At 37.7% G+C, this 25,808-nt stretch overlaps 1 protein-coding gene and 1 non-coding gene across 4 annotated transcripts in view; one reads left to right on the forward strand and one right to left on the reverse strand.

The window, feature by feature from the left end:
• Positions 1-25,808, forward strand: part of LOC126373876 (uncharacterized) — a 162,163-nt gene that overhangs the window by 106,916 nt on the left and 29,439 nt on the right. The window lies entirely within an intron of this gene.
• Positions 25,552-25,623, reverse strand: Trnae-uuc (transfer RNA glutamic acid (anticodon UUC)). The gene has a single exon. It is a non-coding gene; the product is annotated as a tRNA-Glu (tRNA).

The raw sequence follows: 25,808 nt of genomic DNA on the forward strand, positions 1-25,808 counted from the left end.
GTTGCGGCTTCCGAATACATCCCGCTTAGGGACGGTACTGAAAAGTATAGGCGTCCGAAGGACGTAATATACGATCCCGACGACCCGATTACTCTAGCCGTAGAGGCAGCCAATCAGCTCGCGACACCAAACACTTCAGGACCCCGATACCGACCCCGCCGGCGTGGTCGACGATTTCCCTCATTCAGCGCTTATCGCTATCGACCCACTAGGGTTGATTAATTCTTTCAAATATTTTTCCTCTCAGACGACGCCCTGAGCCGAGGTTCGCGCCCAACTGGGCACCCTCAGGCCTGTTGTCTTAAACGTTGTACCGGGTGAGAGCCTTCAGCGCTCCCCATTTGTCCGGCCAAGTAGTTAATGCCATCTGCGGCAAATCTACAATAAGTCAAAAAAAAAACCTCTTTCTTCTATTCCGTGGTCCTACAGAAGACATGCTTCATAACTTGCTGGTTGCCATTCGAAATCGTATTCAAAACTTATCGGGCAGTCAAATCTATCTGAAAATATTTTACAAAGTCACTATAACCAACTATCGTAACATAAGCTCACGATTATATCCCAATAGGGTCGGAGTACATCCATTCCAAGATGAACTAACTACCCACACCTCACCGAGCTATCTGTTAGACCAACGTGATAGGTGAGCCGTATCGCCGTCTATAATGGTCGAGCCAATTGTGTTAGTGGATGCACTTAAGATAAATTAATAACGAATTGGTGCAAGTCCGCTACCGGGGTTCGAACCAGGAGTATCACCAACGGTAAACTATTTGGATTATAAGTACGGTCACGACCATTAATATGTATACACTTTGGTACCATGTCACATTAACTTTTTTGACAAATTGAACTGTAAGTCTCACTAAATGTCAAATATGTTAGTACGACAGAGTCCTGAAGTGGGTAAATTATATTGCTCATGACTGTACAATTCACGTAGTTACGTATTTCGTACTTTTATTTTTCTTACTCCTCGTGCACAAGAAACCTAAGGCCGGGTTTTCACTGACGCGGAGATGGGCGGAGTAGAGCGGAGATATGCGGATTTGAGCAATCACAGCGTTCGAGAGAGCGAAAAACGAACATGCTCTGTCACTCTCTCCTTCACGGTGATTGGTCGATTCCTGCACATCTCCGCTCCTCTCCGCCCAGCTCCGCGTCAATGGAACCCAGCTAAAAACTGGATGACGAACACTGCTTGCTTTGAAAGTACAACACAGAGTCCACAGCTTTGCAGTAAGTAAGAGGGAAATTTATGCAACGAAACTTTGACTGTCTTCCTTGATACCAAAACATGTTTACCGACTTAGACTGATCCCTCAGAATAATAACTTGTGTCAACTTGTCTTCGGAAGTGATGTGTCTAGCAATTTGTTGACATTGGCACGTTTCTTCTCTGTTACGAACATCACGAAACCTTATCCTTTCCTTTTCGGCAGGTAAGAAAATGACAGGTATAACTTAAAGTAAAATTAGGAGGTGTCTGCAGGAATCGGGGCCATTATCTCTCTAGCATTATTAGCGTTTTTCACAGGGTCCGCTTACCTAACGTGCGTCTGCCTGTCTTACCTTACAACCCGCGAGGAGAAAACCAACCCAATACAGGTTAGATCACATACCTCCGAAAATGCATTTTTCGGGAATGTGGGTTCCCTCGCGTTGTTTTCCTTCACCGCTGAGCACGTGATAATCATTTATGATCCAATCATGAATTCGAAAACAAATTAGAAAATCATTGGTTTAGGCCTGCGCTGGATTCGAACATGCGACCTCAAAATAAGAGGCTACCACGGTTTCAAAGTTCTGAAGTTTTCAAACACGTTTTTCCATAAACATTTTCAGGTTTTAATTTCTCCCACAGCTGCGGTGGTAGTTTGACTTTTTGGAATATATCCATAAATCGACAGCGCTAACAGGCGCTGGCGCTGGCCGGTCGCCGACACTTTCCAATTTGTTAGATTGGTACACAGCGCTTGTTCGTCATTCTTGTATCTGCCGCAATTTGGAAACTGTGGAGTTAGAAACTGCTGGAAATACAGTAATTTTAAAATTTCTTCGTTTAGTCTTATTGTCTCCTTTTAGGATATAGGGCTTGAATAACAGATTTCCACTCCTCGCGATTTTAAGCTTTCATACGAAGGTCTTCTCTTCTTATCTTGTAGATTGTGAGGTGGAATACCAGCCTCATCAACCTTGGTGTCAGGGTTATTATTGAGCCGCCAAAGGCCCCTGACATGACTCATGTAACGACTACATACTTACATCAGTAAGTAGTAACCGGGACCAACGGATTAACGAGCCTTCCGAAGCACGGATCATCTTACTTTCGGACAATCAGGTGATCAGCCTGTAATGTCCTAACCAAACTAGGGATCACAAAGTGATTTTTGTGATATGTCCCCACCGGGATTTGAACCTGGGACCTCCGGATCGGGAGCCCAACGCTCATCTGCGGTTTCAAGTCCCATCCGAGTCAGATATTTTCTCGATTTAATTTTCTCTTTGTGAGTTTGTCTGTAAAAAATTGTTTAATATTCAATCTTTTCTTCCCACTTTCACCCAATAACAATATAAAGTCATAACAACAAGAAAGTTGTATTATTCATTGCAAACCGATTGGTCGACGACAATAACGCCTAGCGCGGCTTCCAAGTCACGTTTAGTATTGCCTGTTTGTAGTTCAATGTATTGTTAAGCAGCATTAGAGCGTTAAATGTTACTGCTAGTGTAAATTACAGAGTTTATTTCGAGTTACGATGGCATTAACTACTTGGCCGGACAAATGGGGGGCGCTGTTCATGTTGTATTCCTATTGTAAGTCACTGTAATCCTGTCGAATACCAGATGGCTTCTCAAACGGGAAGCGCCGGTTCCAACCCCGATATCGAACTTACACCAATGAGTTATTAATTTATCTTAAGTGCAGTTTTCACTAAGACAGACTCGATTACTCTAGCCATAGAGGCAGCCAATCAGCTCGCGACATCAAACACTTCAGAACCCCGATACCGACCCCGCCGGCGTGGTCGACGTTTTCCCTCATTCAGCGCTTATCGCTATCGACCCACTAGAGTCGATTAATCCTTTCAAATATTCTTCCTCTCAGACGACGCCCTGAGCCGAGGTTCGCGCCCAACTGGGCACCCTCAGGCCTGTTGTCTTAAACGTTGTACCGGGTGAGAGCCTTCAGCGCTCCCCATTCGTCCGGCCAAGTAGTTAACGCCATCTGCGGCAAATCTATAATAAGTCACGTCAAAAAAAAACTAAGACAGTCGATTAGACCATTGTAGACGGCGATACGGCTCACCTATCACGTTGGTCTGACAAGAAATTCTGTGGGTTCGGTCACGAGTACTACTATGTACATACACTTTGAAACCATGTCACATTAACTTTTTTGACAAATTAAACCATCAGTCTCACTAAATGTCAATTATGATAGTGCGACAGGGTTCTGAAGTGGGTACATGATATTGCTCATGACTACTTAGTTCATCTTGCTATGTATGTTCCTCTGACTACCCTGTTAAGTAGTGAGTGGCATACTCGTAGGACTCAGTAGAAAATATCAAAAGTTACGTACATAATAACTAGTGATGTGCCGGATCGTTAAAACTGTATATCCGCGGATACGGATCTGAATACGGATATTTAGTGTAAAGATCCGCGGATACGGATTCGGATCTTTATTTTCTTAAATAAAAGATTAAAGTTTTAGTTATTTCATTGTTATAAAAGTGATATTTTATCTTGCTTTCATTATAAAGATCTATCTATCTAAATTTTTGCAATATGAAGGTGCCAAATATTTGATTTTAAGAAATAAAAACAATCTGAGTGGAATTATATAGTTTTTTATTTAATAATTCTACTTAATCACCTGAAAAAGATCCGTAAAAGATCCGCGTGAACAGTAACGGACACGGATACGGATACGGATTTTTCTTTTATCTCGGATATCCGCGGATACGGATACGGATATTCGGAACATCACTAATAATAACAAAGTTATTTAATATTCGCGACTGCTATTGCAAGACTTGAACATACAAACAAAATCATCGACGTCGGAAGACAGAAAGGGAGGGAGAAGTTTTACAAAGAGAAGGAGAGAGAAGACAAAGTGTTTGTTTGAAACAAGTTAGTAATTCGTTTTAAAGCGTCGACTGTACCAATTTGAAGCTTACTCCATTTACTTCAGTTTCGTGAACCGGGAATTTAGGAGTACACTTGGTTCTCGATTGGAACTCGATTTTGTAAAACCATTTGCTTTGCTAAGTACAGACAGTGTTATAGTAAGTCCCACGAGCTTAAACACCATAGATAGATTGAAAAATAAAATACTATGACACCATATTAGACCGATCCATTCTTTTCTATAATGTCTCATAGAGCTTTATAAGATAAGATTCTTTATTTGCCATAAATGCAGTGTGACAGATGTTACAAAAAAATAAAGTTTACCATGCATTTAAATTACATAAATCATGCAAAATTTATAAAATTTTAAATATAAAAGTGTCAATACAAAGGTCCTACCTATTATGAAATTAATTATTGTACAGATTTAAATCATCATCAGCCCAATAACGTCCCCACTGCTGGGGCACAGGCCTTCCCTATGGATGGATAGGGAGATCGGGCCTTAAACCACCACGCGGGCCCAGTGCGGAATGGTGGTTATTAACGACTGCTAATACAGCCGGGACCAACGGCTTAACGTGCCTTCCAAAGCACGGAGGAGCTCAAGATGAAAACTTTTTTTTTGTGGTCACCCGTCCTATGACCGGCCTTCGCGAAAGTTGCTTAACTTCAACAATCGCAGACCGAGCTTTGAGGAGCTCGGTGGCGCAGCGGTAAACAGATTTAAATAAATGTCATTAAATTAATTCACATAAACCAAATTCAAATTATTAAAAGTCAATAAAAATTATAGAAAACTAATAAAATAAAAATAGAAGTAAGTATAACAAAAATATTTTATGTTAGACCTACGTGATAGATGTATTTATATCTAGCGGGGCCCTCGGAGCTAGAGCGATGAAAGTGAGGAGAGCGGTCAGCTTGTTCAATGTACCTATCAAATATAATAAAGTGGTCCAATGTACCTCCGTTGTATCCACAGAAATGACCTCTGAATTCGATTTCCATCCAGCGGGGCCCTCCGTCGTTATCAGGCCGAGATACCTAAAAGTAGTGTCAAACGAAACTTGGCCCAATGTACCTTCCTATTCATTAATTTGTTCTTAAAATTTTTTGATGGTATACCAGAAATTAAGTTTCAAAGTTTTGTCTAGCCAGCGGGGCCCTTTGTTATTTGAATTACCACGTGCGGAAAATGCAGACCATTCTTATGTTTTCCCAATGTACCTCACAATTATTCACTATTTACCAAATTTTTTGTGGTTTTTCTGCCTTAACAAAAAAAAAAAACAACTTTTCATACAAAATAGTCTGTTTGCATAATACGGGGCAACCACAAAAGTATGGTCAGCAAATTCAAAATAAATTATTACTTTGTATATCGGTAGTAATGGTATGTAAACAGAAAAAAAACTGATTTGTTATTAGGAACATAACGTATTTATTATTTCGGAACATGTTGTGTAATACCAGAAAGAAAGAAAATAAGATCACAATAAAAAAAATATAGTCAACAAATTATATTATAATAATCAATGCACAGTCACGTACAAAAGTGCAGTCATAGATTTGTACCTTATTGCAACGTAATGAGATACAGTTCTATGACTTCACTTTTGCACGTGACTGTACTTACCTACTTACTGTAATTATTGCAAAGATATTAATTGTATGTTACATCAACTATTGTCTGACATATATTAAGCAATGCGCTATGATTTTACGTTTATCATTATTTACTTTAACAGTTGAAATTAAGTCATCAAAAGATTCCCATTTGCCATTTTTTCTTCGTAAGCAATGAGCTTTGTAGTGGCCTGTACCACCAGGACAATATTCAATCACAGATGTCAATTTATAGGACTCCTTTTGACTCAAAAACAACATGTTAGGAACTTCCGACAAATATATTTTATTGATACCATTAATATCAAGTGCTATGATATTATTTAATGTATATGATAGTCTACGAACACCAGTACATCCACTGTAGTTACAATTGTTGCCTTCATGCGTAATTCCGTCATTAATAGCTTCATTTAAGAAAGTCATGCCACGCTCTTGTAACATTTTTAAGTTAATAGGCAAAAGAGGAACTTTTCTCCTTAACTTATCAGCACCACAATCTACTTCCGTACAAACTTTTTCCGAAACTGCACTATGAAAATATTCGTATAGAACCTTTTCAAAAATATAAGCCACATTGGTTTGGCAATCAATAGTCATATTAGTTAAATTTATTTCAAAGTTTGCACTTAAAATATTAGACCGAAGATCGTAAATTGTAGAATCTGTATCATTTTGAGCGAGAGATTGTATCAGATTGCTAAAATCATTATCAATTTGTGAGTAGCTCGATTTTACAATAGCGTAATCTACAAATGGAGTGATTCCACCATTTGGTGTATTGCCGCTATATTTATGCATAGCCACAACTATAAGATCAAGAATAATAATTTTCACCACATTATAATTGAGACACCCTTTGATGAGTTTAATGCTGTCAATGTAAAACTTTTTCACTGTGTAGGGAACATCATCAAAACACGAAAGCTTACTCAATGCATGTATGAAATGGGATGTGTCCAATCTTACGAAACAGGATGGTAAATTATCAACACTCTCCTCTAATGCCTTGAAACACTTGTCCACATATTCTTTTGTCGAAGACAATTTTGTAAAGACTTTAACAATTGCACTGGTAAGTGCCGCTGAATCGTCCGAGATAATTTCATTCGGTAGAGGCATAGAGCCTATCCACGTTTCAAGCCACCGAGCTATACTTTCTGTTGTATGAATTTCTGACAACATTTGGACAACAGGGACACTAATATAATTATCTGAATACACGATTCCAGTATACAAAAAAATGTGTTTAGAACAATCTGGTCCTATAAAGTATTTATCTGTTTTATCACTTTGACTTATATTTTTACATAACGAGCCAGTGGCGTCGATGCAAAGACAGATACTTTGTTTTTTTTTAAGCTTTTTATAATACATGATTTGTGATTGAGACCAATAATATATGAAAAACGGCCTGGCCGATATCTGTTGAATAAAAGTACAATATGGTGCCATTGTAGATAATTTACAAAGACTTAACACTGGATTTTTGTGTAGTACATTTTCTTGGCGACTTTCATATTTTATTTGCGACAAATGCTTTAAAGTTGGAAGATGAGGTGGTTCTGGGGCCACGTTGTTTTCTTTGAGTAATTCCTTTTCTGGTATTAATACATTCGCTATTTCATTTCGTACTACTAAAGCTGATTTTGTATTAAGTTCTTTGGCTAACTCAGTCCTAGTATAAGAAGTCATTCTATTTTTTGATTTGGGGTTATGCAGATGAGACCGAAAACCTGTAATCTTGCAGTCAATTTTAACATCACCCTCTGTGTCCAGATTCGGAGTCATTGACACCATCAAACGTGCTGAGCATTGATTACAATAACCAATACATTTTACAGATCCTTCTTTAAATACTTGGTGTGATTTCATGCACCAGGTACATGGAAGCTTAGTATATTTCCAAATTTCTAGTGATAAAATACCGGTCCACTTTCGCTTAGGCAGTTTTACTCGTTTTTGAAATATTAAGTTAGGTTTCTTAGGATCATTTCTACGAGTATAAAATATTTGCGGCTCAATTTTTCGCCACTTCTGCAAATCTAATGTAAAACTATAATGTTTTGTCTGATAATCATCATCAGTCAGATTGCCCTCAGAATCAGTCAGATTGCCCTCAGAATCATAGTCTTCGTTACTCGATTCCGGTCTATCACTTTCGCTACTAGCTTCATTCTTAGCAGATCGAAAAAAGTAATTATGATTTCGTTTTATAGATAAGTATATGGCCTTTACAGTCATTTTTTCATTTAATTCTTTTCTAATATTTTTATAGACTTCATGTCCAAGAGATGGCAAATTAACTAAAAAAAACGAATGCAATGATTAACAATAATCAGTAATTATTTTAGACTAGAAATTAGGTCATAAATTATACTAAAAATATTGTAATCTTAAAAACTTACCTACATCCATTAACTGATCTTGGTACTTTTGTATAACTAGTTTCTGTTTTAAAACACTAAGTGCACTGATTTTTCCCATTATAGTTTATTATTAGTAAACCACAACATTTATTTACATTGGTATCGCAGAGTTCTATTTCCTACTGACAATCACGCAATAGCAATAGTTTTGTCATACCTACCCTCATTGCGGAAAATATTTGTTTTGTTGATCTTACCTTACAAAGCGCGTACTACGTACTACATTATTTTCCACATACCTACAGTCTGTCAAGAAAGTCATGACAAAAAATAAACATTAACCTGGTAACATTTTCCTTAAGTGTGAAAGAGACGTCGTTAGTAATGTCCTGCTTAAACTAATGCAAAATGTTACCAGGATAATGCTTATTTTTTGTCAAGACTTTCTTGACAGACTGTACTTATCAGGTTATTTTTAATTCACCTTTTCCCTCTAAGAGGATTTTTGAGGTAAAAATATGCACAACTTTTACTACTTCGAAATCCGTATTTAGATAATTGTACTTTTCAAACAAAATTAATTATGAAACAGACTATTTTGTGTGAAAAGTTGTTTTTTTTTTGTTAAGGCAGAAAAACCACAAAAAATTTGGTAAATAGTGAATAATTGTGAGGTACACTGGTAAAATATAAGAATGGTCTGCATTTTCCGCACGTGGTAATTCAAATAACAAAGGGCCCCGCTGGCTAGACAAAACTTTGAAACTTAATTTCTGGTATACCATCAAAAAATTTTAAGAACAAATTAATGAATAGGAAGGTACATTGGGCCAAGTTTCGTTTGACACTACTTTTAGGTATCTCGGCCTGATAACGACGGAGGGCCCCGCTGGATGGAAATCGAATTCAGAGGTCATTTCTGTGGATACAACGGAGGTACATTGGACCACTTTATTATATTTGATAGGTACATTGAACAAGCTGACCGCTCTCCTCACTTTCATCGCTCTAGCTCCGAGGGCCCCGCTAGATATAAATACATACGTGATAGGCGATGAGCTGCGAGGTTCATCATGTTCCCAATTCTACAAAGAAGTGATAATTTCCAGTCCAACAGAGGAAAAAGAAGGTAGATTACAATCTACTCAGCTCGAATAGAAACTCGATTACCAGACTAATCGGTGCGGTCGGATGATTGCCAAGATTTAATTAAAATTAACTCCATTGAAGTCCTTTCTTTGTAACAGATAAAACTGGAATCCGATTAGATTAGCTGCCGATTTTATCCGACTGCGACGAAGCAAAAGAAGGGTTAGGTGTTTGACCGCTATCTGTGTGTGTCTACTACATCTGTTCCGTTCTAATTTCAAAACCACTTATCAGAATTAAACAAATGGGGTGTCATTAGAAGCGTTTTCATTGTCCGATGGTTATAGTTTCCAGTCAATTCTTGATGTATGGCTTTCGTGTGAACACAATTCTGCCAGTACCTATCACGTTTGAACAAAATACACAATAGGGCAATAGTGATTTAGGTATGTCGTTTTGCAAGATGTTGAGCATACTCGTCATTGACAGCAAATTGTACTCATTTTAACTCTCTTTTGTTTTGTATTTTCCTGTTTGAGTAATAAAGTATTTGTTATTAAATACCATAAAAACGCCTGTTTTTATCATATAGGTAATCATTGTTTACGAGGTTATTATCATAATTAAAACACATAATAACGGGTTCTTACCGCGTTTAAATCAGGGATATGAGACTCCCGATATTTCGACACTGTTGCAAGTGCCATGATCACGGGATGACTGATATGTCTGCCCGTGGAAAATTATGGATGTACCTACTCCACTCTAATCTCATCAGTCATCCCGTGATCATGGCACTTGCAACTAGTGATGGGCAGGGAAAGAAAAAATTGGGTGGGAAAGAAAAAATATCGGGAAAATATGGGAAAATAAAATAAACACCCGAAAAATTCCCGAATCATGGGAAAATATTTTTTATTAAATTATTTTTAATCTTATTATTATTTGTATGTCGTTTCCATGTCTCGGGTCGGGTCTGTCATGGAGTCCCGGACTTTTGGAAGGCGTGGGTGGGGCCGAAGCCAACACGTAGAGGCCCCTTAAGACAATTTACTCTAAATGTGTTGTGACACCAACCGTCGATTATCCCTGTATGCACTATGGGAGTGCACCCAAAGACAATCCGTGGTTCGTGTAGGACTATTGCAGATTATGGGAACAAAAGGAACTGGGCTATTGGGTTGGGGGTTAGTGAACCGGGATACTGGGGCTATGGGGGACTATGGCGCCTGCTCGACCAATTTTAATAACAGAGATACATTGGGCAGGCGGTGACTCGTCACTCACTGGTTGGGCCACCTATCTAGCCGACGTGACTGGACGGCAAGGCAGCAACATGGTTGTGAGCATCTCAGGGTGTCAAGAGGTGTACACCGCTTTCTGCGAGGCGGTTTACCCGCCTTACCAACTCGCGACTTATGCATCTTTCACTTCCACCCTGCGAGCGTATAGCTCTAACGCCCCACTCTGGCTGGCCAATGAAGGCAAGCCAGAGGTGAGAGTCCTGCGGCCCCCGCTAAGGTCCACTCCGGCCAGCCAGTACTGTCACCATCTTTGTTGCTCTTCTTTGGACTCTCTCTAGTAGTGCAATGTCCTTCCGATAGTAAAGTCTCCATATTTGAAACCCATGTTCTAACAGCGGTCTGACGTAAGTAAGTTTTGTATCCTATATATCCTATAATATGTAGAATAGATATCTTTGCATGGAATTATTAAAATCGAACATTCCATTCAAAATATATTACAAAGGAGATCATCGGCTTTCCATACTTTGGCCGGCCTAAATTTGAAAGTGCCGGTCAGAGAAAAAAAATGTGTCAAACCTTTCGAGTAGATTGTTCTGAACATTTTTTACTGTGACACCAGACGTGTATGACCATTAGTTTGGCTTTAATTGGATTTTGAAAATTTCGATTTTTCATACATTTTGTAAAAAATAATATTATGTCCGTTGGGAAAAAGAGGTATACAAGCGTATTACAAAGGACCGTTAGAACATTTATTAGTATGGCGCCAAACTTCTATGACCATTATTTTGACTTTTATTGGACTTTCAGTTTTGGTTAATATGTTAAAATGCCGGCCATCGAAAGAAATCTGTCTAATAGCTGCTTCTCAATATTTTTTAATAACACCAAACATCTATGACCATTATTTTGACTTTTATTGGAATTTACGTTTTAGTTCAAATGTGAAAAATGTCGACCAGCAAAAATATCATGTTGAGAGTATCGAGTAGATGCCTGTTAACATTTTTTTCTATAGCGCCAAACTTGTATGACCATTAGTTTGGCTTTTAGTGTATTTTAAAAATCTTGATTTCTTATTTATTTTGTATGAAAATAAAGTGCTTTGAGTAAAAAATGCGGTACGGCGGAATAATGTTTACAGGTATCTTCTCGATAGCTTTGACATGTGTTTTTTGCTGACCGGCACTTTTCACACAGAAACTATAACGTAAAGTCCAACAAAAGTCAAAATAATGGTCATAGACGTTTGGTGCCCTAATAATAAATGGTCAAATGGATAAGTTCTAACGGGATATACAAATATTGTTTCATGGCCGGCACTTCACATTTTCACCAAAAATGTATGAAAATTCAGTTTTTTTTAATTCGAATAAAACCGAAAATATTGACCCTACAGCTTTGGTGCCATAGTAATAAATGCTCAGACAGATAAGTTCTAAGGATAATACCATTATTGTTACTTGGCCGGCACTTTACATTTTCACCAAAAATGTATGAAAAATACAGTTTTTTAAAATCGAATAAAACCGAAGATATTGACCCTACAGCTTTGGTGCCATAGTAATAAATCCTCATACGGATAAGATCTAACGGAATATAGCAAAATTATTTTTTGGCCGGCACTTCGACTTCTGGGCCGAAATCCGATGATCTTTAAGTTTTTTAAGAGTTCATACGACACTACGACAGAAGATAAATTGGGCATAAGTAGGCATACATTATATTTAAATGGTCTTTGTTGGAAATCCTTACTTTTAATACAAATATATGCGATAAAAAATATTTTCCCTTGAAATGGGAATTTTTCGGGTTTTTTCCCTCAGAATTGGGAAAATTCCCAAAACGCGGGAATTTTCCGGGTAAGAACCCAACACTACTTGCAACAGTGTCGAAATATCGGGAGTCTCATATCCCTGATTTAAACGCGGTAAGAACCCGTTATTATGTGTTTATTTAGGTAATCATTTAGACACTTCCAGTCCATCGAACTTTTAACGCGCCTCCCAGCCAAGACGATGTGCCTAGAAGAGGTCGCAATATCATCACAGTACATTACACTAGGTTGACTACTACAAGTACGGTCACGAGCATTAATAAAATTAAAAAAATAAAAAAATAAAAATCGTTTAATATGTACACACTTTGGTACCATGTCACAGTTAGTGATTATTTAGAAGATATGAATGCATGGGATTAACTGTCTGAGAACTGATATTAGGCAGCTAAATTACTCAATTGTATATCAATATTTTATGTTTATTTTTATTTTCTTTGGATTCGTCGTTATCAAAAATAAATAAATGGCATATAATAATATTTTTATGTTTCTTTTAAAAAAAAGAACGTCTAGGGCCCTGTGCCGAGGTTTTTCTTGCAGCTTCTTTTCCCCGGCTATACAGGTTGTGAGAAGCTACAGTAGTTTTAGGCGGATGAGACGTTCGTTATGTAAAAATTGACGATTCAAAGTGTAACTATGTTACCTACTGAATAAAGATATTTTTGAATTTTGAATTTTTTTGAAAAAGTGGGTACATTATATTGCTCATGACTGTACACACACAAAGTAACCTTAATAGTGTTTAAAGTGCACTGTAACCTGTTCGAAGTAGTCTATTGTTAGAAGGGATATTGCATTAACTTTTATAGGTTTACCTTCATAAAACGGATATCTATCACTTAGGAAGATATTCTTTAGAGTTCGTATACTATCATTTGGGGGCACGGGAGTGCAATGCCAAGACGAGCAAAGCGAAGCGCAAGAGCTGGGTGCTACCTGTCTTTTCTGGAAACGTTTCGTTGATTTTTTAAAACGTCATAACTCTGGTTTGGATTAGTGGACCAGATAAACCAAATTCTCCGGAAGTTTCAAATGCATAGCTATTATAGTTTATTTAGATTTTATTGAAATGTGAAATACCCCTATTTTAACATGCTATGATTACGTGTGTGATTTTAACAATCAACTACAGAGACAGAAATACACAAAAATGACTATAAACCAATTCCATTCGTTCAAATATCGTAGCCAAGATCGCTGCTTCAATTGACTACTTAACAGTTGTAACAATAAAATATGAAATATGTCGGATATGGTAGTTTATCTTTTTACGATCCAACAGTTCTTTTTTATTATGGTAATTTTTAAATATTTTATTTTTACGAAATAAGGGTGGCTTGCGTAAGGGTCTTTAAACATGTTTAGTGGGCCACTAAACATGTTTAAAGACCCTTACGCAAGCCACCCTAAGAATGCGATTTTTTATCTGTATATTACAAGACCCGAAACACGAGCGGCCATGATTGAGCTTCGTGTGCCGTCACATTTCGCAAAATAAACAAAAACGATCTGTCAGGTTTATACCGTTTGATTGACAGTTTCTTTGGTTATTGAAATGTGACGTTACTGAGCAAAATGACACGTGACCAAACGTTTTCGCGCGAAATTTGACGTTAAATAAGAAAAATATGTTTTTTTCTATTACATAAAAGCTTTTTCGAGTAAATAAAAACTTTAAGAGGTATAAAATAAATGTTTCATTTTTTTTAAATGCTTATCCGAAAACTGTCAAGTACCAATTCTTCTTCTATCGTGTGGGTTGTGAGGTGGATTACCAACCTCAGCAACCCTGGTGTCAGGGTTATTATTGAGCTGCCAAAGGCCCCTGAGTAGTGACCGGGGCCAACGATTTAACGTGCCTTCCGAAGCACGGATCATCTTACTTTCGGACAATGAGGTGATCATCCTGTAATGTCCCAACCAAACTGGGCATCACAAAGTGATTTTTGTGATATGCCCAAACCATACTCCGGCTACATATACATACCTACGTATCCATACTACGGCTACAGATTCTATTAACAACATGCTGGATGTAGGTATTGTAAGTGATACCTAACCTGATTATTGGATCTAATTGATATAGTAAGGAGGTACGTACATTTTCCATCAACGCTACATAATTACGTCACATTTATAAGCATCTTGGGAAACGATCGATTTCCATTAGTAGGGACGGATCCGACTGGTGTAAGTTAGAATTAATAATTTTCACATAGCTAACTTGATTTTAAATTAATAAATTCGTTACATTCTGTCCCTCATGATTGTAATAGGTACGTATAGTCGGGGATTGAGTTAGGAGTTTCGCCGTTCGTAGATAAGTATTAATTATCATGAAAACACGCCAGCCGTGGTAGCTAAGTTGGTAGAACGCTTGCCTCTCACTTTGAGGTCACAGGTTCGAAACTAGCACCCTAAACCAATGATTGTCGAATTTGTTTCCTAATTCATGTATAGAATCATAAATCATTATCACGTGCTCAGCGGTGAAGGAAAACATCGTGAAAAAGCCCACGTTCCCGAGAAATGCATTTTCGGAGGTATGTGACCTAACCTATATTGGGCTGGTTTTCCCTTCGCGGGTTGGAAGGTCAGACAGGCAGTCGCTTCTGAAAAAGACCGGACCTGTCAAAACTTCAGGTTGGGTAAGCAGACCCTGTGAAAAATCGGGATAATGCTCGGGAGATGATGATTGTGTCTCCCTCATAATTATAATACGGATAGTCGGGGATTATCATAAAAACACGAAGGCGCCATTTTGAATTCACATCGGCATTTGATTTTTCAAAATGGCGCTTACGTGGTTTCCACTAAGGGGCCGTCCATTAATCATGCGAGTCTCGAGAGGGGGGAGGGGTCCATGAAAAAATCACGAAATATCATGAGGGGTAGGGGGGGGGGGGTGTAGTAATATATCACGAGTATTTATTTTTTCGGCTAACGCGCGATATTGAACCGAAAAGCGGCGTTTCGTGCAATTATTTTGGTAGGTACTAAAAATACACGTGATACAGGATAGGGGGGGGGGGGGGTGTAGTCTTGAACCTCACCATGTATCGCCAAGGGGTAGGGGGGGAGGTAAAAAGGGGGAGGTAAAAAAGAAAAAAAAACATCACATGATTAATGGACGGCCCCTAAGTATAAAGCGACGTTAAGTAAGATATTCTGATAATGCAATAGGTACTTTTTCCTGCATAGACACAGGAATATTAAGCAAAACTTTGGTTATGTATTACAAAAAAAAATAAGTTTTAAAACTAAAACCCGACTACGGAAAAACCACGCTCTAAAAATATGAAAGAAAATTGGTATATTTCTCTGAAATTCTTTCGAAATTCGAATAGTGACGTGGCAAATTTTTAGGACAGATAACATACGACCACGGCCATAAATTCGAGGTAATTATCAAGTAAATACAAGAAAACCCGCATATAAAAACTAGTAATTGTACATATTTGACATGAGCAAATTAAACCTTTTCATTTGATAGCCAATTTTTAAGTCCTCAATTTATGTCCTCTAGAGGGTGCTACTTTGAATTTAGCGTGAATTAACATAGTTACCTCATTTGTTCTTATGCTGTATGGTGGTTTAGAAGTTAGGTTAGGTTACAACAGACGCACATACGTACGTAGCCGTAGGCAGGTATAAAATAATGATTTAATCGCAATGAAAATATAGAGTCGTAAATAAAAAACTCGCTGTGGTTAGCTAAGAATAAAATCTAATGTCTTTAAAAATAAGTGCGCAATGTAAAATAGCAATATTTCTTTTTAGGATAAATTTATTACTCCGATGTGGCCTTTTAATCTATCTGTCTAATATAAAAGCAAACAGGTTATTAACCGATTCTTTAAATATACCTACAATATACATACAAGTGCGTATTATTAGTTCATGATGTTAAAAAGAATATGGTCCTATAGTCCCTTTCTTCACACCATTAATAACTTATTGACAGCCCAACAATACCTACGCAGGTATTAATTATCGCTGGAGAGCAAGTTCTCCGAAGAACATTTTATATAATATTCCTAGAAGTGTGTGCTCTTTCCAATGGGTGACGACCGACGGCCATTCACTAAGCGGCGTTCTACAGAGTGGTTTGAAAATGGAAGCAATTTTTCGTTTTTTTAATTTTAGTGTTTTAATTACTTGTCGTTTTGCCCGCTGCGAAAAATATCGACTCATAGCTCAAGTTTATGTTTCGTAAAGATTATCATAAAAATGAGGAATAAAAACAAATGCCACTTTACAATGGCTTTTTAATTCTGAATGTAAATGTTCCAAATTCAATTTTTAAATGTAAAACTCGTGTTTGTTTTCTTTCCATTTTCGAGCTTGTTTTAATAAAACTTCGGAAGTGTTTCGATGTTTTAACAGTCATTGGATAGCGTTCCTAGGCAACGAATTCTAACCGAATTCTCGGAATTCGACATTCAGCGTATTATCTATCACTGTGAGCACGGATAGATATGTCTGTATTAATACTATTAATTAACGAATACGGGAAACAGTGATTCAGTTACCTACAGTTTTAGATTAGATTATTATTGACCAAGTTTCCTCTATTGCCATGACAACCAGGTACCTACGGATGCAAAGTCAAACAAAAGTTGCTTGTAAAAGTTAAGGTTATTATAAGGGTCTGCAATTTTCACTTGGTAAAGAAACTTATTACAGTTTTGAAGGTTATTATTATTTTCGTCTTTGCTTATTCCTTCTAATTCCATAGTTCTTCAAACAAAGTAAAAGTGACAATAAAACGTTTACTACTTACTAATCATAATTTAAAAGAAAAATATTATAATCTTCCTAATGCGAAACAGCCTGTAGAAACGAAAAAAAAGAGTCCACATGTGGTTGTATATGAAGCACGCCTTTGCTCTTTACCGTCCTATCCCAACCTAATACATCAGCCATCTTGGAATTCCTCTTCCCGCCATTTTAGAATTGTTCACGCATTCTTCGAATGGCGCTAAAGGTTTTTTTAGGTACACACTTGACTCGCTTTTCGGGGATTATTTGTGGGAACAGGTTGTGAATGGGGTGCCTGTTTGGTGTTTGAAAAATGCGGTATTTTTACCGTTAAGTACTTATTAGTATTGGCTGTTCAGATAAGAAAAATAAACGAATATTCGCTCCAATGTGATGTGACTATCCGTTGGTATTTCTATACACTTACCTACTAGTTTATTATTATTATTGAGCGGCCAGAGGCCCCTGACATGGCTCATGTAACAACTATGTAGGTACAGTTATGAGCAATATAATGTACCATATTTGTCATTTAGTGATAGTGATTGTGTTTTTTTATCAAAAAAATCATGTTTCCTACATAGTATCAAAATGTATGCATATTGATGACCGTGACCGTACTTATATCAGTAAGCAATAACTAATAAATAAATAACTGAGACCAGCGACCACTTTGAAGTGAGAGGCAAGCGGTCTACCAATTGTGATTGCGTTGTACCAGGAATACCTGTCTACCAAGTGTGGTTGCAAATTGTACTCTGGTGACTTCTGATTCTGTCGACCCCGCGATAGATAAAAGCGTCAAATTATGTGTGTCATTAACGTCTCTAAGATATTATACAAAAAAATATAGGTTTTCAATGATTTGTCATTTATATTTCATTATTTTAAATTTGGCTTCTATGAAACTTCATCATCAGCCCATTAACGTCCCCACTGCTGGGGCACGGGCCTTCCCTATGGATGGATAGGAAGTTCGGGCCTTAAACCATCACGCGGGCCCAGTGCGGATTGATGGTTATTAACGACTGCTAATGCAGCCGGGACCAACGGCTTAACGTGCCTTCCGAAGCACGGAGGAACTCTAGATGAAAACTTTTTTCTTTTTTTTGTGGTCACCCATCCTATGACCGGCCTTTGCGAAAGTTGCTTTACTTCAACAATCGCAGACCGAGCGCGTTGACCGCTGCGCCACCGAGCTCCTCAATGAAACGAGCTATGAAACTTAATACACAATATTATTATGAGACTGAAAATAACAGTCATAAAAAACAAAATATCATGAATTTTCGACCGGATATTCCATTTGAAAAAAATATTTATATCAACTCAGAATCATTTATTTATTTGTACTACTCTATAAAACAGACACAAGGAACGTACAAAGAAAACAGACAGACCCCCCCCCAAACCCAACACCCCCCCCCCCCTTGCCCCACCGCCCCTCCCGGGCGAAACAATGCATCAACGTTCTCAAAGTGATGACTGCAAAATTAGCAATAAAAATTCAACCTTTTGTAAATATCTTCTGAATTTTATTTAATTCAATGAATATTTTATGAATGGATTTTACAAAGGTGCTTTTTCAATCATTCATTCGGTTGGAATTTATCTCGTAATCTACATGGGTAATCCGTATCTTTACACAGTTAATAAGTTGTTAGTTAGTTAGTTAGTTAGTTAGTTTAAGTCAGTTCCATGGCTATATTTAATTTTGACAACACAACAGGGTATAGGGTTACTTTACTGGTAACCTAGTTGTTACCTACATTTCACGCAAATGTATGTACTTATTAATGTACCTCTACCCAAGCTTTTGGCGGGAACGTGAAAGACATGGTTGCTTTCTTCATTGAATAATCTAAATAATGAATACGAAGTGGTGTTTTGTGGTTAATGATCGCATTAAGTTAATCGGAAAACATTCGCGATTGTGTTATCTGTTACCAAGAAGCCGCTTCATCACTTGTGAGAGAATTCGTTTGGGGTTCGAAGTAGTTCAGGTTTCATCATTCATCGTCATCACCTTTCATCATTTCATTAAACATCAAGAAAAAAATACATAAGACTTGGCTGTATGGGCATAGTTCCCTTTGCCTTGCCCTTCGGGGAAAACAAGGACAAAAAGAAATATCTCTACCCACTGTTCTGACAGTTGTCATTCTATTCAAGCTGTTTTAGGAGAGTATAATGTGGATATAAACCGATACCTAAACATAAAAAGCAGTGTAGCATATAAATGTCATCTAGGTACTCAAATCTAGTCCGATAGTACTTAAATAAAAAAAAACCACGCCATGAAATACCTATTAAGGAACCCTATTAGATATTTGAAGGGATTCAAAATTCAGATTCGAATCTTCAATTTCTTTATTCCAAAACTGAATTTACAATGGCGGCTTCTCAATGCAGACTAGTTTAGTTGATTACCTTTACAAACACTCTTTCCTTTCGTATTGAATCCACACTGGCCAGTTTTACTAATAAATTGCCTTGGAAAACGAAACCTTAGTGCTTAGACAACAAGGCTTCACGTGTTGGGGCTGCCAATGTATTTTTCTTTTTTCGTATTTTATTCTTGTTGCGCGGAGTGATTAGCCTTTTTTGTCGCATGTTCCCGGAGTTCGTAATAGAAAACAGACTGATTTTGCGGGGAAAGAATAGCGCGGTTTTCTGATTATTTACTTTTTAAACCTTCTTTCTCTTTTAGTTTTCAAATATAGAACGGTTTTTTATTTCATAATTTGTAGAGCATTAGCAGTGTGTACTTAACATTGGGCAAATGCTCATATCACTTACCGTCTTTATAAGATTACTGTCTAGTAAATAGGTTACTTATTTATCTTATTTTCACGTTATCCAATACTTGTTTTCTCGTGTGGGTAGATTTATAATCGACCTTTTATGTCAGGGTTACCTATTACTGAGTCGCCAAATGCCACTGACATGGCTCACTATATACTTATTTCCTTATTTTTGCTGAAAGTGACCTCCGAAGAACGAAATTGTCTTATTTTTCGGACAATCAGGTCACATTAGACTGTAATGTATTCAGCAAACCCAGAACAGTCTCACGGAGTGATTTTTTTGTTAGAATGTGTTTCCACCGAGACTCGAACCCAGGAACTCGAACTCGCTCACGCATACACACACACACACACGCACACACGCACGCACGCACGCACGCACGAACGCACGCACGCACGCACGCACGCACGTACGCGCGCACGCACACACGCACGCACGCACACACACACACACGCACGCACGCACGCACGCGCACACACACACAGCACACACCAGCACATCCCAACGCTTAACGACTACAGATAAGAACGATGAATGGTTTTTCAAAGTTCAGTTCCAGATTCCTGGATGTCCCTCTGACCACCCCAATAGGGATATAGTCGTGAGCTTGTGTTATTGTCAGTTATTTCTGTTCCTGAGACTCATAACGGCTATACCGACTGATGTCATGTAGCATTGAAATAATTGCTACTAATTAAACTGATGATACAAAGGCATTGTGTTGAAACAACGTAAGTGAAACATACTCGCTATCATCTGAGTAATGTTAAGTAATTATTAAAAATTATCTCTTTTCAAACATACATCATCATCTCTTGTAGTAGCCCAGTGGTAGAACGCTTTCCTCTCACTTTGAGGTCGCAGGTCCAAATCCAGCACAGGCCTAAATATCAATCCCGGTAGATACCGAATTTTTCGGGATCTCGCGTAGTTTATAAAAAATGTAAAGTTAAAATGGCTGAAAACTGCTTGTTTGTGATGATAGTGAGGATAATTAAAAGAAAATATTTTGTAAAAGAAATCAAAAACCTTTAATCTCCAATATAATGAACTAAATAATTAAGTTTTCTTTCGAAATTAGCATTATCATAACAAAAAGTTTAACTTAAGGAGATTAGAAAGTAGTTACGGGTGATTTTGAAAGTAGCTACGTAAAAAAACAAAGCTACCCGCGTAGATAAAAACCCCGCGTAATAAATGTTTCTTTCTTTCTTTCTTTCTAAATAAGCTGCTGCCGCCCAATCCCGTCAATCTCGAACGGAATCTCGTTATATATCGGGATTGATCCCGAAAAATTTGACGACATCCCGCGAGATCGGGATTGCATTCCCTAGTTATATTCTACTCAATTGGAGCTCGGTGGCGCAGCGGTAAATGCGCTCCGGTCATAGGATGGGTGACCACGAAAAAAAAGGTTACATCTCGAGCTCCTCTGTGCTTCGGAAGGCACGTTAAGCCGTTGGTCCCGGCTGCATTAGCAGTCGTTAATAACCATCAATCCGCACGGGCCCGCGTGATGGTTTAAGATCCGATCTCCCTATCCATCCATAGGGAAGGCCCGTGCCCCAGCAGTGGGGACGTTAATGGGCTGATGATGATGATTCTACTCACTTACGCAAATGTCAAATTGTAACATTGCTTTTTTAGATGAATTGCTTCGATGTGGCCTTTTTAACCTCCCTGCACACTTTCATAAGTAAATATTATAGAAGAGTAAGCACTGTTTGAATTATACAACAAACAGTGAGCCAGCCAGTCAGTATCGATTTAAATAGTTCTCAACTCGCGGAATATTGCAGCGTTTGAATTGTTCAAATATCGATTATGGCTCACAACTCACAAGTTGTATGAATGTATAAATTACAATGTACTATCGATTGTACAATACAATTATACCATTATTATATATATATTGGGCTGATTCTTCAATAAAAAGAAGAAGTGTGAAAGTACAATTAATGCCGTAGAAATGAAGTCGTTGCGTAGCATCTGCGGTGTTAAATTGAGTGATAGAGTAAGAAACAGTGTGATAAGAGAGAGATGTGGTGTAAAATATGCTATAGTGACTGAGATTGAGAAGGGAATGTGAAGTTGGTTTAGACACATAGAGCAGAAGGATAATAGGATTACGAAAGCAGTATATAAAGCGAAGGTTGGTGCTAGGGCTGGCAGAGGAAGACCTAGAAGGATGTACATTGACCAAATTGGAGATGTCCTTAGAAAAGGTTCAGTACGATCTATTCTGAACCGGCGCGCGTGTATGAAACGAATGATGAATGTGGAGGAAGCAAGAAGTGCGTCAGGATCGAAGCAAATGGAATTCCATAGTCTCTGCTTACCCAAAGCAATAGGCGTCAGTTTATGATGTATATGGAATGGCAAATTAAAAAAAAAAAACAAATTAACTATTGAGAAATCGGCTGTTATTCTTCTTTTTTGTTGAGCCCTGGTAGCCTATTCGGATGAAAGCTTGAGTCTCATCGTGTGTTCGTAGGTTCAAATCCACCACAAGACTCAACCAATGAGTTTCGATTTTTTTCTAATTCATGTTTGGATCATAACTCTTCTTCTATCGTGTGAGTTGTGAGGCGGAGTACCAACCTCATCAACCCTGGTGTCAGGGTTATTACTGAACGCCCAAGGCCCCTGACATGGCTTATGTATCGACTACTTACTTACATCAGTAAGTAGTAACCGGGACCAACGGCTTAACGTGCCTTCCGAAGCACGGGTCATCTTACTTTCGGACAATCAGGTGACCAGCCTGCCTGTCTGACCGGCGAATGGAAAACCAGCCTAATACAGATTAGGCCACATACCTCCGGAAGTGCATTTCTCAGGAATGTGGGTTTCCTCACGATGCAATGTAACATCTGCAAAACCCTATTTAGTCCGAATAAAGAATTTTAAATTACATACATACATAAACTCACGCCCACCGGGGTGGACAGAGCCACAATTAATCAAAGACAACTTGCAGCCACTGTTGATACGATGTCGTAAGCTGGACATGATGAACTTTATGGTGATAAGGGATCAGCCTATCGCTTATAACATCAGTCCATCATGTTGTTGTTGTTTGTTGTAATTTTAAATTAAAAAAAAAACCATTGTCATAATCGTTTGGAAGTTAGCTAAGGCGCTGGGCCATCGCGTGATACCCAGACACTGGGAAACATATAAAACCTTTGCCAAACAACCGAAACTTGGATTTCCTGCATACAAAGATACAAAGAGATACTATACAACAAAGAAAGAGTTAGAACCAAACAAAGATTTCTCTTTGAAGAACTCTGCTGGGAAAGTAAACTATTCAAAACAAAGTCAATGTCAGGAGTTCTAGCTTCTACAATACGTGAACTCACGCCCGTGATGTCTAAAGGCGTGGGCAGAGCTACGAAAGAGTAGTCAGAAGACAACTTTTAACCAAAAACTAAGTCTTAAGATGGAAGACGAATATTATGCACATAGTAATTCGTGCGAGCACGTGATAATCATTTATGATTGACCTCCTTGGTCCAGTGGTTGAGCGTTGGCCTCACGATCCGAAGGCCCCGGGTTCGAATCCCGGACATAACACAAAAATCACTTTGTGATCCCAAGTTTGGTTACGACATTACAGGCTGATCACCTGATTGTCCGGAACTAAGATGATCCGTGATTCAGAAGGCACGTTAAGCCGTTGCTCTCGGTTACTACTTACTGATGTATGTAGTCGTTACATGAGCCATATCAGGGGCCTTTGGCGGCTCAATAATAACCCTGATACCAGGGCTGATGAGGTTGATATTCCACCTCACAACTCACACGATAAAAAGAAGAAGTGACCACAGGACTGCAGTGACTACTTATTAAATAATTTATCGTACGAACTTTGTATTGAACTTCACCGTAAAATTTGTGCTCTCAGCTCCCAGGCTAACTATTGAAACCAAGCAAGCCATTCAAGCCGCATTCAAAATTCGAAACTTTATCCCAGCTTCCCGTTGCATTCATTAAATAATGAGTTGCTCTCATTAAAACCCAATCTCGAAAGACCCATTAATGCACCCACAAAGTACCAAAACAGCGGTCTCTCAAAATGGCTATACAAAATGCTTAGGGCCACTTTATAAAGATCCCACTTTACCCTTAAATATAATAGCGGTAAAGATCTTCATAATTTGGCTGTTTGAAAAAAGAATAAAACAACCAATTTTAGAAGGTTTATTAATGTTCCGCTGATCTATGGAAGGGGAGGTCAACTTAAAGTGGTGACATAAGACCTCCAACAAAGTCCACGGTAACCAACTGACGTTTCCACATTGCAAGATAAAAAAGCTGTAAACCTTTTTCATCATCCTGTTAGGCTCTAGGGCTCTTTATATCCGGTCACATCACAAATCAGAACATGAAAAAATTTGACCACAGAGCCGCCCTACTATTACAAATTACAATACCTATAAATTCTGTGCTATTATAATATGGAATCTACGTGTAAAAGTGACGAAACAAAGTTATATAAGTACATTCTAAAAAGGTTTATTTCCAAAAAATTTTCAAAAGTAACTAATAACATAATTTTACTGGCCACGATTGCTTAAATTTTTTACCGCAAAAGCCATTAAATAGAGAAATAAATCATTTTATATTTCTTACTTAACGGCTATTTAAAAATAATTTCGTACGTCTATTTTAAGAACCTCGTAAATTAAAATATTTTTGATATTTTTCCACTCACTAAATTAATAATAATGAAAACTTATTTGTGTTGTAACTTTTTATTCGCAATTTTATCATGGGCCATTGGCATGCTAAGGGTTTTACGGATAGGTATGCTATATTTTATTTAAGTAAAAATTGCACAGGTATTTTGCTAATTAACTCGAATGTGCGAAATATTCTTAGGTAAGTATATAACTGCTTTCTTTATTGGGTACAATATAAATATACTTTGAAAAAAGAATAGATAGAAAATTCCCATCCGAGTTGACTTGAGAATCGAGATCTACCGTACTTACTTAGAATTTATTTCACATAAAATCAACAGTACAATACAACCGTATTCGCATTCGTAACGTAAATTGTTCCAACTTCTAGCTCCAAACATTTCGAAACTTCCAGAATATTCATGTGAGAAATGTACAAATTAACTCCTGACATTTATTACTATGTAAATAAATACGAAATGGGTGAAATTCGTCGGGATAATAACAGGTGAGGGGAAAAGTTATCGGAGGCTGAGTGCGTTTTAACCGTTGCCACACAAGTAAAGCGTAGCGTAACTGTCAGTAATGTCACAGATTATAAAGTAATACGTAATGTAATGCCACGAGCTGTGAAGAAAAAAAGGATAATAAAATCGGAAATAATCCCACCAATCCAATCGAAGCAATTATACAATCTCCATCAAAATAAAGCTTCAAAATAGAATGTCAGTGATTCAAAACGTTTACAAAAACAAAATAAAAGATGACAAATTGAAAGCGAAGTCTTTTTTATGCCAACTTTCACGATCTGTACAAAAGGGCCTCATAAAAAACTCGCTACCTGATGATAGCTCATAGCCGTGAGAAAACGTCAAAACGTATCTGTAGTTTCAATTATTATAGAAAATGTAATATTTACGGATATTTCGTTTGCCATTGCATTAGTAATGAACCATAAAAAAACTTTTTGTAAAAAGTTCCCGTACCGGGAATCGAACCCGAGCCTCCTGGGTGAAAGCCAGGTATCCTAGCCACTAGACCATACGGGATGATGCGAGACTGTGCGAAATAACGGATTCACTTGTACAAACAGCCACTAATAACATTGTTTTTATATTTATCTTATCTTTCAGAGTTATTTGAAGAAAAAAAAACGATAATACTTAGATAAATAATATAAAACAACATCAATATTTAATGATAATAATTTCATGATTGTGCGTTTTCGATCAAA

Source organism: Pectinophora gossypiella, chromosome 16, assembly GCF_024362695.1.
Source record: "Pectinophora gossypiella chromosome 16, ilPecGoss1.1, whole genome shotgun sequence".
Classification (NCBI taxonomy): Eukaryota; Metazoa; Arthropoda; class Insecta; order Lepidoptera; family Gelechiidae; genus Pectinophora; species Pectinophora gossypiella.